This window comes from Schistocerca nitens, chromosome 2 (genome assembly GCF_023898315.1).
Source record: "Schistocerca nitens isolate TAMUIC-IGC-003100 chromosome 2, iqSchNite1.1, whole genome shotgun sequence".
NCBI lineage: Eukaryota > Metazoa > Arthropoda > Insecta > Orthoptera > Acrididae > Schistocerca > Schistocerca nitens.
In genome coordinates, this window is record NC_064615.1 from 254,469,182 (window position 1) to 254,486,876 (window position 17,695).

At 42.2% G+C, this 17,695-nt stretch overlaps 1 protein-coding gene across 1 annotated transcript in view; it reads right to left on the bottom strand.

Moving 5' to 3' along the window:
• The window catches only part of LOC126234961 (probable G-protein coupled receptor 158), a 375,069-nt gene that overhangs the window by 218,911 nt on the left and 138,463 nt on the right, over nt 1-17,695 (bottom strand). The gene's annotated exons all lie outside the window — the stretch shown is intronic.

A 17,695-nucleotide genomic window follows, 5' to 3' on the forward strand; every position in this document is an offset into this window, starting at 1 on the left:
AATTTCCAATACTTTATTTATTTTTAATTCCAAAACGTAATGTACTTTGTTGATACCCCTCGTATTTTCGTTCCTGCAGAATCCTTTCTACGGAAGACCTCGATATCCTCAGGTCCGCTAGAGCTCTCCTTTGTCCCAGTTACGATGACATATTACTGGGCGAGATCTATTGACTTTCATAATAATAATAATAATAATAATAACAATATTATTATTATAGGTACAAATAATACTGCTTCCTAAATGCAATAGCACGGTAACTAAGTGGTACATACGTGTTATATTCCTCTTAGCCATGCTTGCCGTGCGTGGAAAATGCTAAAAATATTCGATAAGATTCCGGGCAACATCGGGTCTTTCCACGACACGTTGTACCTGGAGAGCTCCCTCGGTTCTTAAACGCATCTCAGTACGTCTAAAAACATACTCATTAGGCAGATGTCGCGTTGGGAAACGTAGTGAAAACATCCTTCAGACCTCAACTGCATTGCTGTGCGTCTCCTCATAGACGAGAATCATATCGGTGTAGTCTTGACGGGAGTATTTCGCTGTTGTTACCTGTTTGGCTGTAAGGCCCGACTCGAACTACAAACAGACGGCCAAGCGACCTTATCAGAGCGAAACCAGGAGAATAATGCACGAAGATGGCGACAAAGCTCGCTGGAGTTTAGCTTGTATCTGCACTTCCCCTTTGGACAGCAGTGAGGAGGCAATCGTCCTTGCAATAACGTATGCGGGAGATATAAAACCACAGGGGACGTCCTTCACTGGGCCACCTGGTATATACAGGCTAATTCACGAAGGTATGCAAATATTTTAATATGTTATTCTACAAGTAAAACTAAAGAAAGAAGTTCATATAAACATAGGTCCGCAAACTTTTGGTTACAGAGTTACGGCTAATAAAAGATTTTTGCCTGAACTTTTGCAACTTCGCTAATATGAAGCCAATGCAAATCTGTATGAGGTTAATGTAAAGCACGATTTCCATTTGTTTTGTTGTTATTGACCTGGTGAATCTAATAAAACATGTCGAAGACATGTATCTGCAGTAGTTCTCCAGAACAACCAGAGAAGCAAAGACGTAATTTCGTTATATTTTTAATTTGTTGCAGGCCGATGTGGCAGAGCGGTTCTAGGCGCTTCAGTCCGGAACCGCGCTGCTACTACGGTCGCAGGTTCGAATCCTGCCTCGGGCATGGATGTGTGTGATGTCCTTGGGTTTAAGTAGTTCCAAGTCTAGGGGACTGATGACCTCAGATGTTAAGTCCCATAGTGCTTAGAGCCATTTGAGCCATTTTTTTTAATTTGTTAACAACTTGATCCAATTTGTTTCTTAAATTCCAGACAATTGCACAAAGTTTTCAGTAAAAGTTGTAGAGAATTTAATTCTGGAAAAATGATGGTAATAATGTTAGATGAAACTGTATACATACCCTATAATTCTTCTTCACATCAACAAGGATAGCCTTGTCATAAGGAAATCTTATCATTAATATCCTTTCACCTTGAATTTTAATCCCACTCCTGCCTGAATCTTTCTTTCATTTCCATCATTGCTTCTCAGATATATAGATTAAACAGTAGGAGCGAAAGACTACCTCCCTGTCTTACACTCTTTTTAATCCGCGTACTTCGTTCTTGGTCGTCCACTCTTATTATTCACTCTTGGTTCTTTTACATATTGTTTATTACCCGTCTCTCCCTATAGCTTACCCATATTTTCTCAGAACTTCTAACATCTTGCACCATTTTATACTTCAGAACAGTTTTTTCAGGTCGATAAATCCTATGATGATATCTTGATTTTTCTTTAGTCTTGCCTCCATTATCAACCACAATGTCAGAATTCATCTAAAATGAATAGAATTGGACAACTGCGAGTAGGACTTCCACTCTGAGTGTTCTGTTCAAAGTTAATTCTGTATGTAGTTCACATATAAGTTTTAAGGACTGAGTTTGTGAATATCAAAGTATGTGACACAAATGGCATATCTTTTGACTGCATCCACTTAGAAACTTAAATGTTTTAAATGGCGAAGTGATCGTACACCTCAGTGTTGGACATAAATTTCTGACTGATACCTCATCCGTTCCTAAGAAAGCGGGGTCTTAACAGAAGGACAGACAGACTGAAACAAAGTGACCCCACAATGGTTTCGTTTTCTTCTGTTGATAATCGGAAGCCTAAAAAGTACTTGGAAATCAGCAACAACGGCCTTTTTCCCTACTTAATATTTAGGTTTAGAATGGACTTTGAAAATTACATCAGTTCAAATATTAACAAAAAATTAACATTTCAAAGGTGTACTTCCTCTTAGAATTGTAGATGTTCTAAAAATGTTCGCTTCTGCACATGTCTCATTTTAAGCGTCGATTACAGCATTTTTGGCTGAATCTGCATGGCACTTGGTGGTCTCTGGTCTATGTACACGGAAGAGACGATAACGAAACAGAACAAATATCAGAAGCTATCAGAGCTTCGGCGTTTGGATTTCTTGATGCAGACGGTAGTGTAAGTGAACTTCATCTAACCCCATAAACAAAAATCCGATGACTTACGCAACGAGATAGGATGGTCTACGTGCCCGCCGCTAACCCGAAAACTAATGTACAAGAAACGTATTCTTTCTAAGAAACTATTCGGAATAGGGCATATGTCCACAAGAAGTTATTTTCTTCAAATCAGTTTTTCTGTTCTACACCTGAATATTGACTATTCCTCCTACTACACCACATATATCAAGGAGCATGTGGCTAGAATGATTTAAAGTAGAACGACTACATAAAATTGTAGGAAATACAGATGAATGGCGGAGATAAGTTGAAAGAATCGTAAGGAATTGTACGAGTAATTCATCCTTGAAGGAGGTAGCTTACAAATTCTCGTTAGACCCATTATAAAGAGGTGACAAAAGTCGCAGGACAAGATAAACAGATTGCAGTAGTAACCCGTGTACAAAGTATAAAAGGGCAGTGCATTGGCGGAGCTGTCAGTAGTACTCTGCCGGTTCTTGTGAAAAAGTTTCCAATGTGTTTGTGGACGCACGACGACAATTAACAGACTTTGAAAGTGGAATGAAAGTTGGAGCAACACACAATGGACATTTTATTTCGGAAATCGCTAGGGAATTCAATATTATGACAGTCATAGTGTCAAGAGGGTGCCGAGAATACAAAAGTTACGGCGTTACCTCTCACCATGGACAACGCAGTGGCCGTCGTCTTTAGTTAACGAATGAGAGCAGTGAAGTCTGCGTAAAGCTGTCAGCGCTATCAGACACTGCGCGAAATAACAGCAGAGCGAGGTGGCCCAGTGTTAGCACACTGGACTCGCATTCGGGAGGACGACGGTTCAATCCCGCGCCCAGCCATCCTGATTTAGGTTTTCCGTGATTTCCCTAAATCACTTCAGGCAAATGCCGGGATTCCTTTGAAAGGGCACGGCCGACTTCCTTCCCCGTCCTTCCCTAATTCGATGAGACAGATTGACCTCGCTGTCTAGTCTTCTCCCCCCAAACAACCCAACCATATCTACTGGATCCTAGACGCCTGGGAAACTGTGGCCTGGTCAGCTGAGTCCCGATTTCAACTAGCAAGAGCTGATGGTAAGGTTCGAGTGTGGCGCAGACTGCACGAAGCCATGGATCCAAGTTGTCAACAAGGTACCGTGCAGGCTGGTTCTGGCTACATAATGGTGGTGGCTGTGTTTACATTGAATGGGCTGGGTTCTCTGGTCCAACTGAACCGATCATTGACTGGAAATGGTTATGTTCGTGTAGTTGGATACCATCTGCAGCCATTTATGGACTTCATATTACGAAACAACGATGGAATTTTTATAGATTGCGGCGGCGCGTTTCCTTTGTGGGATTAAACCAGCACCTACCTGTGAACTCGTCGCAGCACATCGCCGGTAGAGAAGACGAGCAGAAACCTACCGTACTGTAACTATCACCAGGCTGCAAACAAATTAACTATTCCAAGAATCGGGAAAAGGTCTTAGTTTTGAATGAAAGGTGGAAATACTGGCAAAACTTCCGTATATTCTGAAGTTTGAGTTACAAATTCACTGTCAAGCCAGTGCTAATCCTAACACAGTCATGCACAAACCGTTTCATTCACGTTAGCAAGCTTATGGTAACGTATTTCTCGAAATCTGAGCAGCTACTAAACACGGATTGTTCTTAAATGAAAATGCTCGCAACACTATTAAGTTTGTCGATGCCTAATGCTCCAAAGTTTTTGGTCATCGATCTGCTCAATATGCCACGTGAAATTACTGTCTTTTCTCATACACAAAATTGCTTAAAAATCCCTACTTTCTAAAAAAAAACATCCGGGAATAAATTCGCCTTTACTTTAAAGCACTTTTGAGGCGTGTAGCACAACTAAAACCGGCAAAATATAACTTCCTTCGTAACTCATACTACACACGACCGTACCATTGAAAGGCTGGATTCCGACTACTTTAGACTGCTGTAAGCATTCTATATCTCCAAGACAAAAGACGCGCCAAGAATACTCCGTTCTGATTGGTCAGTTTTCTTTAAGGCCAATAGAAAAACATTATTCTCCCGCGCTAGTCCTCGCTTTCCATGACTAATCAATCAACAACCAACATACTTTCGAACTGTGCTTTTTCCCGACATAAATATTTAACATTCTGATATTTTATTTATACTTTACGTTATTAACTATTTTAATTTGCACTCGAATTAGCCTTCCTTTTAGCATAAACTTACTTAACATATTATGGTACAAAATTCGCCGTCGTCTACATTAACACTGTCATAAAAATTTCTCACGCTACTTCGTACAGCGTTTGTCAATACAACAATAATTTACATATTTACTTTTGACCACACTGACACATCATTTACACTACTAAAAACATATACAAAACTGTACAAACGTAATAAACAAAAAAACCTTCAAGAAGTAAACAGAACAACTCACAAAAATATTCTCTTGAACTGTTGAACGTCTCTGTCCGCTACTGTACTATGGTGGATGAAAAAACCGCATACTCGACTGAACTCGCTTCGGATTATCTGTCACTGTGCACGCATGAGTCATTCTCCCGATGCACAGGCTCCAGGCAGGACCGATATAAATGCGCCATGCCTTTGATGAACATTCTGTACAATTCGAGCGAATGATTTGGCTACCCAGAATCGCCAGACATGAATCCTATCGAACGTTAATGGAACATAATCGAGAGGTAAGTCCGCACACAAAACGCTGCACCGGCAACGCTTCCACACTGTGGCCGGCTGTAGAGGCAGCGCGGCTCAGTATTTCTGCAGGGTACTTCCATCGACTTGTTGAGTCCAGGCCACGTCGAGTAGCTTCACTACGCAGGACAAAAGAACGGCCGACGCGATATCATGAGGTATGTCATAACTATTACTCGACAGCATGGGACTCTTACTAGGTAGGACTGATGAATTCGTTGAAGGTTATTAAAGAAGAGCAGCGTGTTTCATCATTGGTTTGTTTAGCTACCACGAGAGCTTCGAGGAGACGCTGTTGCGCCACAGCCTTTTAACTAGCTCCAACTTGCGACCACGTGGGAGGAAAGCTGTTACTGCGGTCTGATGAGAGAGGCTATAGAGGGGCCGTGCTGACGTAATGGAAGGTTCCATCCTGGCACCAGACCAGGGCTACGTACCACATGCCCAATTTTAGCACTACTGCCAGGGCTGGAGTACACGGAGTGAGCACAAAAGAATTTTACACATTCAAAAATTCATAGAAACAACTAACTTGATTCAAACCTTAACCTGTTAATGATGTATCTGACGTTGATTTTCTTAGGTGAGGTCGCAATTTGTTTGTTACAGGCTCTCATCAAAAGTTAGCACTAGCGTAGAAAATGGCAAATACATCACAATTGAGAGTGAGTGTGACCCTCAGTTACTAAAAGAGGTGTTAGTAACTTTCACCACGAGCCACCCACCAGAATTTCCGTTTGAAGAGAACGCCTGCGTTTGCAATGATAAAAAGTCCTGCTCGGCCTCTCGTGGTCGTGCGGTAGCGTTCTCGCTTCCCACGCCCGGGTTATTTTCTCTGCCTCGTGATGGCTGGGTGTTGTGTGCTGTCCTTAGGTTAGCTAGGTTTAAGTAGTTCTAAGTTCTAGGGGACTTATGACCACAGCAGTTGAGTCCCATTGTGCTCAGAGCCATCTGAACCATTTGAACCTGCTCGGCCTCCTTTGTCGGTGCAAAATGCTGATCGCGTCCGAGCTGCATTACGGCTAAGCCCACAGAAATCAACACGTCGAGCAAGTCCTGAGCTGCAGATTCCATATCACGCTTAAACGCTTGCACATGAAATGGTACAGACTGCAATTGGCGCAGCACTTGATTCAGGTAATTATGCCGAGATGTTGGCAAGATAGGACAACGACAATAACTCGTAAAGAGTTTAATATTTAGTGATGAAGAACGTTTCACACTAATCGTAAAGTTGGCACTATGCTCTTGTTTGGGGAACAGAAAAACACCATTTCTCCATCGAACACGAACAAGATTCGCCAACGGCGAATGAGTTGCACGCAGTGTCGATGGACAAGATTTACTGCCCCTTCTTTTTCATTCAGAAAAGAGTCAGAGGCACTTTTAGCCACAACATACTTTATTTGTGGGTTTTGTCTCAGTTACAAAAAGACTTCAGCAACTTTACATCGCGTGGCAATGAAACGTGGACTGTAGGAAAACCGGAACAGAAGAGGACCGAAGCATCTGCAGACGAATGTGCCAACCTTTCATAGCCGCTATCAGAAAATAAATATCTAATTAAAATAACCCATTAAAAAAAAAGTGTTGACCATATACGAGTGTGGCCGAGCGGTTCTAGGCGCTTCAGTCCGGAACCGCGCTGCTGCTACGGTCGCAGGTTCGAATCCTGCCTCGGGCATGCATGTGTGTGATGTCCTTAGGTTAGTTAGGTTTAAGTAGTTATAAGATGACCTCAGATGTTAAGTCCCATAGTACTTAGAACCATTTGACCTTCATATATTTGACGCGAATAAGTTTTCGGAATCGGAGTGATCGTATTTGTAACAAAAATTTTGCAGGCTTCTCTTATTTAAATTTCTCGCATCAGAGATACGTCGTTGTTGACTTACATACAAGTTTCTGAATAAATTTGTTTTGTAATTATAATCGAGCGTTTCAAAACTGTCTATTTTTTAAAATTAATACGGTATAGAGCTAGATAATTACACTACATCTATCAGAGACGTAAGAGTTCGTTTTTTTCAGTAATCAGTCTTCCAACTTGTTTGATACGGCCCGCCAACAATTTATTTTCTGTGCCAACCTCTTCACCTCGGAGTAGCATTTGCAACCCACGTCCTCAATTATTTGCTGGATATATTCCAATCTCTGCCTTCTACAGTTTTTACAGCTCCCCCTAGTATCATGGAACTTATTCCCTGATGCCTTTACAGATGTCCTATCATCCAGTCCCTTCTTATTGTCAGTGTTTTCTATACATTCCTTTCCTCGCCGGTTCTCCGGAGAACCTTCTCAATCCTTGCTTTATCAGTCCAACTGATTTTCAACATTCTTCTGTAGTACCAGATCTCAAATGCGTAGATTCTCTTTTGTTCCGATTTTCCCACAGTGCATGTTCCACTACCATATAATGCTGTGCTCCAAACGTAAATTCTCATAAATTTCTTCCGCAAGACCTATGTTTGACACTAGCAGACTTCTCTTGGCCAGGAATGTACTTTTTGCCCGTACTAGTCTGCTTTCTATACCCGCCTTGCTATGTCCATCAAGGGTTAATTTGCTTTCTAGGTAGCAGAATTCCTTAACTTCATCTACTTCGTGATCACCAATTTTGAAGTTTCTTGCTGTTTCATTTCTGCTGCCTCTCACTGCCATGTCTTTCTTCAATTTTCTCTCAATGCATATTCTGCACTCAATAGACTGTTCATTCCATTCAGCATATCATGTAATTCTTCTTCACTTCTACTGAGGATAGCAATGTCGTCAGCGAAATTTATCATTGACATTCTTTCACCTTGAATTTTAGTCCTACTCTTGATCCTTCCTTTTATTTCCGCCATTGCTTCTTCGATGTATAAACTGAAAGAGTGGGGACTCAAGACTATATCCCTGCCTTACACCCTTTTTAATCCGAGCACTTCGCCGGCCGCGGTGGTCTCGCGGTTCTAGGCGCGCAGTCCGGAATCGTGCGACTGCTACGGTCGCAGGTTCGAATCCTGCCTCGGGCATGGATGTGTGTGATGTCCTTAGGTTAGTTAGGTTTAAGTAGTTCTAAGTTCTAGGGGACTTATGACCACAGCAGTTGAGTCCCATAGTGCTCAGAGCCATTTGAACCATTTGAATCCGAGCACTTCGTTCTCGGTCTTCCACTATTATTTTCCCCTGTTGGTTATTGTACATATTGTATTTTTTTTTGGTCATCAGTCTTCTGACTGGTTTGATGCGGCCTGCCACGAATTCCTCTCCTGTGCTAATCTGTTCATCTCAGAGTAGCGCTTTCAACCTACGTCCATAGTTATTTGCTCGATGTATTACAATCTCTGTCTTCCTCTACAGTTTTTGGTTTTGCCCTTTACAGCTCCTTCCAGTACCATGGAAGGCATTCCCTCATGTCTTAACAGATCTATCATCTTGTCCCTTCTTCCTATCAGTGTTTTCCACATGTTCTTTTCCTCCCAATTCTGCGCAGAACCTCCTCATTCCTTACCTTACCAGTACACCTAATTTTCAACATTCGTCTGTAGCACCACATCCCAAATGCTTCGATTCTCCTCTGTTCCGGTTTTCCCACAGTCCATGTTTCACTACCATACAATGCTGTGCTCCAGACGTATGTCCTCAGAAATTTTTTCCTCAAATTAAGGCCGCTATGTGACGTTAGTAGACTTCCCTTGGCCAGGAATGCCCTTTTTGCCATTGCTAGTCTGCTTTTGATGTCCTTCTTACTCTGTCATTAGTTATTTTCCTGCCTAGGTAGAAGAATTCCTTACTTCATCTACTTCGTCACTATCAATCCTGATTTTAGGTTTCCCGCTGTTTTCTTTCTGCTAGTTCTCATTATCTTCGTGTCATTAGACTGTTCATTCTGTTGAGCAGATAATGTAATTCCTCTTCACTTTCACTCAGGGTAGCAATGTCGTCCGCGAATCGTATCACTGATATCCTTTCACCTTGTATTTTAATTCCGCTCCTGAACCTTCCTTTTATTCCCATCATTGCTTCCTTGATGTACAGACTGAACAGTAGGGGCGAAAGGCTACATCCTTGTCTCACACCCTTTTTAATACGAGCACTTCTTTCTTGGTCGTCCACTCTTATTGTTCCCTCATGGCTGTTATACATATTGTATATCACCCGTTTTCCCTGTTTTCAGTATTTTGAAATCTTGCAGCAATTTACATTGTGGAATGCTTTTTCCAGGTCGACAAATCGTATGAACGTGCGTTGATTTTTCTTTAGTCTTGCTTCCATTATCGACCGCAACGTCAGATTGCTTCTCAGGTGACTTTGGCTTTCCTCAAGCCAAACTGATCTTTATCTAACAGATCCTCAATTTTCCTTTACATTCTTCTTGTTAGCAATTTGGTTGCATGAGTTTTTAACGTGATAGAGCGAAAATTATTGCACTTGCAGTTTTCGAAACTGCGTCGATGATGTTTTCCCAAAAGTCTGATGGTATATCGCCAGTTTCATTCATTCTGAACACCAACATGAATAGTTGATTCGCTGCCACTTCCCCCAAGTATTTTAGAAATTCCCATGGAATGTGGTCTACACCTTCTGCCTCTTTAATTAATGCTGTTAAAGATTCTGATTCTAATTCTGGACCCCCTATGTCTTCCATGGCGACTTCTGTTTCTTTTTCTACCACGAATCAGATAAGTTTTATTCCTCATAGAGGCCTTCAATGTTCTCCTTCCACTTATTCTCTCTCTCTCTTCTACATTTAACAGTGGAATTCCCGTTGCACTCTTAATGTTGCCACCTTTGCTTTTAATTTGACAGAAGGTTTTTTGACTTCCTGTATTCTGAGTCAGTCCTTCCGACATTCATTTCCTTTTCGATTTCTTCAGAGTTTCATACAGCTATTTCGCCTTACCTTCCCTGCACTTCCTATTTATTTCATTCGTAAGTGACTTGTATTTTTGAATTACTGAATTTCCCTGAACATTTTTGTACTCTCTCGTTTCGTCAATCAGCTTAAGTATTTCTTATCTTACTCGTGGTTTCTTACATTTACCTTTCTAGTGCCTATATTTTTCTTTCCAACGTCTGTGATTGCCCATTTTAGTGATTTTCATTCCTCTTCAACCGATCTGCCTACTGAGCTACTCATCATCCTGTGTCACCGCCTTCATCCAGCTCCTGAAGGCACTCATCGCCAATCGTCGTCCTAATGTGGGTCACACAACACGCTGCTACCATACACACCGCCCACTAGCGTGGCTGTACAGGCTGTACCTAGGTGTGAAGACTCCGGGATCTGAACGGATGACCCCAGTTGCGGGGTGCAGGAGGGTGGAGGGGGTTGAGGGCACCTGCTGATTGACTTCTACTGACTTCACTATGCCTACCCACGGGTCCATGGTTTGTACCTCAGCTGAACGCAATGATAAGCTCCTGCATGCCCTGTGCATGCACACTCTGCAAGTACAGGCTTGGATCTGTGGGCCACTCTCACTGTATGTTACACTGGCGTCCTCAGTTCATTTATGCGAACCTGGGTGCTACTTCCACTGGGACATGCATCTGCACCGTGTGGTATGATCAGCTAGCCATGGAGATTGCTGACACTGCATGCCAGCCTCCTGCTTGAGCCTGCCACAACCACTGCCACTGCCTTCTGCCTGGCATAGCCAGTTGGTGCACTGGCCTACTCCGGAGGACGCATTCTGCACTGTCTAAGATCAGCCTGCGTGCTAACCGAAATAAGGCAAGTTTCGTTACATCGCATGCATGAATGAACGTACTATTGTTCTTAATTGCTTCTATTGTTTTAGGACTATCATCCACCTGGATCTACATACCTGATACTCCACAAGCCAAAGTGGAAGACTCAAAAAATTGATTATCCACATTATTCAAATGTACAAAAGAAGTTGCGACTCTTCGTAGACACTGATTGTCTGTACTGTTACCATGAAGGCAAGGAAGAGTACAGTTTGCGTTTTTAGAGTTAGTAGTCCAGTCCTACAAAACCATATCCATTTCAGAGAGATACTGGGAAAACAGCAATGCACATCTTGAGATACAAATATTTTGCTAAAGTGGGGGAACCACTTATTGTCAGACAGTGCTCCACAGTTTACAGCTCAAATATTTCAGGAATTCTTAAAACAGAGAAAGAGGCAGGTGTTGATTTGAAAATTCCATCCTCAGAGAAATCCATCTGGGCGAATATTCAAGATCTTGTAAGGTTATTTTGAATCTGCTGTCATAAGAGACATATATTGTGTCATGGTATTTGAAGGAATTTGTTTTTAGAGTTGACAACAACCGAAAATACAGAGCAGAATCTTATCAGTTTAGGCGAAATTGTCGTGGCAGATACACTGAGTTTTAAAGTAGTGGCTGGAGTTTGTGTTTGATCACATAGAAAAAGTGACAAACCTGGCAAATGATTACATAAGTTTCTTATTTGTATGATGGGCGTTATTTAGTCATGGAACTGAGCACTCAAGTGTCCTTGTGTAAAATATTATAGTCGAGCACAACATACAGATTTGTGGAAAGTTATACTGGCAACAAGAATTAATATTTTACGGTGAACAGCTGAAGAAGGAAAAAAATTTTTGCAACAGAGAGCATTTATAAAAGGGGAAATGTTAAAATCTGAGGGAAAATTATGGACAGGTGAGACCAATCAACCAGCTGTTATGGGAGAAGTTACTGGGTGAAAGTTGTCTTGATTTTGGATTCAGGAAGTATTGTTAGTCGTATTACGAAGAGCTATGAGAAAGAACTGCGGATTCAGAAGAGTCAATTTTATCAGTTGCTGCAATCTGCATTAAGGCTATTACTGGACAGAACAAAGTTAAGGTAAGTAAAGAAAAATTAGTGGAATTTACTATTAAAAATGCATGGTTTATGAAATCAGTGTTAGTTGTTGGTAACATGCATGTGAAAATTATATTAGGAATGGACTGGTTAGTAAAGAAATGGACGAGACTTATACATTTCTAAATAAAGGGTAAGAAAGTAGCAAGAAGAGGAAAGAGTGGTGTTCGGCCAAAATAAAGTCCATCCCACTATAAAGTGGAAAAGGAACTTAAATGTAGAATATGTATGCAGATTGCGTCAACATTATTATCATACAATGCATTGTTTAGTTTTGGTACTGGCTTGATTCTTACTTAATTTTAGTTCTGGTTTGTTCATTATTTAAATTCAGAGAACCGCTATTTGAAGCTGACTGCCGAACGATTCTACTGCTGCCAAAATGCATTGCGCATAATGACTACGAAGATAAAATACGAGAAATTAGGGCTTATGTGGAGGCATATAAACAGTCGGTTTTCCCTCGCTCTACTTACGAGTGGTACAGGGTATCCTCCGCCACGCAATGTGTGATGGCTTGTGATTTATGTAGATGTAGATTATTTTTGTGTGTTGGAAAGGAATAAATGATTTATTCTGAACATTTACAAAGAGCGAATTGTATATGCCAAGGCACACTGTAAATGAAGTATTGTGAATAAATAAAGAAATTAATGCAGTACTAAAGAAATTTATTTAAATGAGGAAACCAGAAAACATGAAAAAGGGGAATTTTAAGTAAGATTTAGGTTTTTGAAAGCTATCAGATGTAATGATGTGCATGGAAATGGGGAGGCTACAGATTGTTGTTGATAGGTGACAACGTTAGATAGTAATCGAATGAGTACCTTTTTTTTTGGGTGGGTAAGATTTAAACACTATGTGTTCAAGGAGGCATGTTTTTGTAGTAGAGTGTGATTATTGTTTGTAAATGTAAAAAAATAAAAAAAATAACTGACATTCAAAGGAGAAATAGTGTTATTAATTTATTTATTGTGCAAGTTATGAAGAGTGAATCGTTATGCCATGGAGAGGGAAAGGGATAAATGATTTATTAATTATTTGAGGAGGCTAGATGAGGTGATCCATGTCGTAAACTTTGGACAAATTAGCGTTTAGTTGTCTCTGAGGACTATGGGACTTAACATTTGAGGTCATCAGTCCGCTAGAAATCAGAACTACTTAAAACTAACTAACCTAAGGACATCACACACATCCATGCCCGTGGCAGGATTCGGACCTGCGACCGTAGCGGCCGCGCAGTTCCAAACTGAGGCGCCAAGAACCGCTCGGCCACACCGGCCGGCTTAGCGTTTAGTTGTTGGACTGAGAGAAAGGAAGGCATGAAGGGTAATATTGAACACTGCTCTATCAGGAAAGAACGAGGCTGGGGATTTTTTTTTAACTATGGGACTTAACTGCTGTGGTCATCAGTCCTCTAGAACTTAGAACTACTTAAACCTAACTAACCAAGGCCATCACACACATCCTTGCCCGAGGCAGGATTCGAACTTGCGACCGTAGCGACGCGCGGTTCCAGACTGTAGCGCCTAGAACCGCTCGGCCACTTCGGCCGGCGCTGGGGATATGCCAAATATGATGGTAATAGGAATGTATATGTGATGCATCGCTTCCTCGCTTCTAAATGTGACTCTCACATTTACACGTTTACTTGAATTTCATTCATTTGAGGCTAACTGCAGAACAATTCTACTGCCGTCAACGTACATTTCGCGTAAGGACCATGAAGATAAATAAGATTAGAGAGATTTGGGCTCGTACAGGGCCATACAGACGACCTGCCAGGTTAGCTGAGAGCGGTAATGCGCTGCTTACTGGATTCGGGTAGGCGCGCCGGCCCCGGATCGAATCCGCCCGGCGGCTTAACGACGGAGGCCGGTGTGCCGGCCAGCCTGGATGTGGTTTTTAGGCGGTTTTCCATATCCCACTATGTGTGTACCGGGCTGGTCCCCATGTCCCGCCTCAGTTACACGGCTCGCAGACATCTGAACACTTTCGCACTATTCCATGGATTGTACTAGTCGCAGACAGTTGGGGTACACTAATTCCCTCCCGGGGGGTACGGGGTGGCGGCAGGAAGGGCGTCCGGCCACCCCTTCAATTAACCTTGCCAAATCCGATTAACCATGCCGACCCTGCGTCGTTGAGGACAAAAGGCACAAGCAAAAGAAAGAAAGAAAAAACAGAGCCATACAGACAGTCATTTTCCGTCGCTCGGTGTGCCAGTGGAACAGAAAAGGAAATTACTTGTAGCGATACAAGGTACCCTACACCATTCACCATAGGCTCACGTATAGAGCATGTATGTAGATGTAGATGTAGAAAAAGAGACACAACGCCAATCCATGGAGCGGCGCCACACCAGCTCTCCCCCGAAAAAATGTTCGATGTCGCGCCCTCATCCGGTAAAGTCATGGCTACCGACTTCTGGGACTCTTAAGAGATTACTCTACTTGATGTCCTCCATCCTGGTGGAGCGATCAACTCTGAAGTGAACTGTGCTTCCCTCAGGAAATTGGAGAGAAGATTTCAGTGTGTTCGTCACCATAAAAATGCAAACGAAAATTTCCTTCTGAACGACAACACAAGGCCTCAACAAGTCTGTGCAGCCGAGAGGAGCTCAGTAACCTTAATTGGACAGTTCTTCCTCATCCACTCTACATCCCGGACCTCGCACCTCCCGACTTACATCTCTCTGGCCCAATGACGGATGAGTTCAATGAGACGCAGTACTCGGATGATGGAGAGGCTACTGATGCAACAAGACGTTGGTTCCGACGTCGTCCAGTACAGTGGTACCATGTGGACATCCAGGCCTGTACGGTGGCGTATTTTTGTCCCTTTGGACGGTGACTATGGTTCAAAATGGTTCAAATGGCTCCGAGCACTATGGGACTCAACTGCTGTGGTCATCAGTCCCCTAGAACTTAGAACTACTTAAACCTAACTAACCTAAGGACATCACACACATCCATGCCCGAGGCAGGATTCGAACCTGCGACCGTAGCGGTCGCGCGGTTCCTGACTGAGCGCCTAGAACCGGTAGACCACTGCGGCCGGCGAACGGTGAGTATGTTGAAAATTACATTTCTATAGCCAACAGAGAGGGGAACAATATGGTGCGTTGGAATCACGAATAAAACCAAATTCTTTTCAGAAAAAGGTGTGTTGCATTGCTTGTTGAACGCCCATGGTAGGTGGTTAGATATATGGAGATACAAGGTCCCAGTCTCTGCCAGCTGTAGGGTCAAAGTGATTAAAGTTTTTCACACCTAACCGAGGTGGCTTCGGGCGAACACAGCATGAAAGCAGAAAATAATAAGCTGAATCTGTTCCCGCAACGTAGAAACACACGCGCGCATGCATGCACGCACGCACTCACGCACCTCAACAGAGAATCGGATATGCGGTTGGGTGGAGTGAGGTGCGCCGGCCTAGGCGTAATTATCGCACCTCGGTCTGCCAGCAATCAGCACTCAAAGGGCGACCGCCCCTTCACACACACACACACACACACACGACAACACGCCGACGTTCGCGATTACATTTGTGGTCCTCCCTCTTCTATTAAACACCACTATTAGAAGCCTCCACGGTGACCCTTCGGAATAGAATTACACTTCCGAAGTAATTCCGTACTAAAACATTTAATTTTCAGTTTGCCAACGGCGTGATTCGGTTGTCTTCTCGCTTAAATAAGCTCGGTAAAGTTCTCGAGTTTTCAGGTGGGTGAGAACGGTTAAGTACTTCGATGTTTCCAAAAGTATCATAGCCATTATCTTCGAGAGAAATATCATGTCACACTTCACGAAAAGATGTTGAGTATGAGACCCTTCTAAACGTTGCTTTACTTTAACACGCTACCATTCAGCTGTAAACTCTAGAGCTTTTCACCAACAGCACACCCCGGGAGGGTCTACACTCACACGTTCGGACCCTTCTTTTTACATACAACAGACAGCAGTTTCAGCAGCGCCAACCCACTGGAGAATCTTTTATTGAAGATACTGCAGAACACTCTACTGAGAAATTTTCTTTTCTAATATTAACGCGCAAAGTTAAATATTCCTTGTACCTGTTTGGTACGATGATTAAAGCGTATGTGATGTACAGACAACATCACTGACAAACTGGAAGTTGGCTTACGTCTCAACATCTTTACCATGCGTTTATTTAACAATTTTTCTGATCTTTCACCATCATGACTAGGTGGAATTTAGGAACAACGGGTGGGTCAAAACCACCAGTTGCATAAGAATGAAATTACAATGAAATCCAGACCTTCTGCTGCTTACAGGCGTTGATAATCAACGGAAACAGTGGAAAATGTGTGCCCCGAACGGGTCTCGAACCCGGGATCTCCTGCTTATATGGCAGACGCTGTGTCCGTTTCAGCCACTTTTGTTTATTTTTCTTTTTTTCCGTGTGAGCGCCAGGCAGGTGGCTGCAAAGAGAGCAGGAGTGAAGAATTCTGAGGCCTTGCCACGATGCCACCCCCATACCTGCTCACATTTATTGTAATTTTTGAGAAGACTTTCAACACCAGGCCGACGTAAAGTGGGCAGGGATCGAAGATCCGAGGCCTGACCACAATGCCTTCACCACACCTGTCATTGAGTTGCTGCATTATTCCCATGTATTCCATGAATGTTTCCGTACATGCCTTAAATTGTAGAACAAATCGGAAGTAGTAATTTGAGGTAAAATAAATTACATATTGCCGCTTCCAGTGACGTGTGTTCCTTGTAGAACATAACTCATAACAGGCAAACGAATGACGGAAAAATACAGAACAAACATTCATTCAGAAACGTATTCATAATTTAAGTTATTATGTACTGGATACAAATGAGGTCTGTACGGAAGCCATATATTTTTCAACAAATGAAAAATTTTGGAGCCGGAGGGTTTTGCCAAATTAGAACAGTTCTCATTTTAAAATCAACATAAAATTAGATTTCAGGAATAAAAAAAGAGAAAGAATAAGTATTCTGCTTCTAATCAATAAAACTGTCCTCCTCTTTGTAGCTCACATAAAGCGATGGATAAAAAATTTTGAAACCACTCCTTATATTTGTTATTCTTCTTCAACTGAAAATGTTCTTCTGCAATATAGAACATGTACTCTCCTAAGTTCGAAGTTTTGTTTGTTAACACGTAAAACACGAACTGTGCGGACGGGTAACATTTCCAGTCGGGTTTGCAAAGCTTCAGTTATCGTTGTACGACTCTCTGCGGTTCTGTTGATAATTGCTAGTTTCTTCCTAGTCCAGTTCCAAATTCTGATTCTATTTTCACATAAGAACATGTGCGCTACAGTTTCTACAAGCTGACATTTGTTGCAGTATGGAAATGGTCTCAATTTGATTTCTCCATAGTTGTTCCGTTGTGGGTATGGTTTCGTTTACAACGTCGTACCATACGGCACTGACGCTAGTTGGAATTATTTTATTGTTGATATTGTTTTAAACGTTCATCCAGTTTTTAGTAAGATATTTTGTCTGAATTGGGTTGTGAAGACGATGTCTGGTAATATAAACCATAGACGGTGCTAGTGTCGGTTTGCGCTCGTGGAAGTCTTATATAACTCCAATCGACACAGTACTTTCGGACGT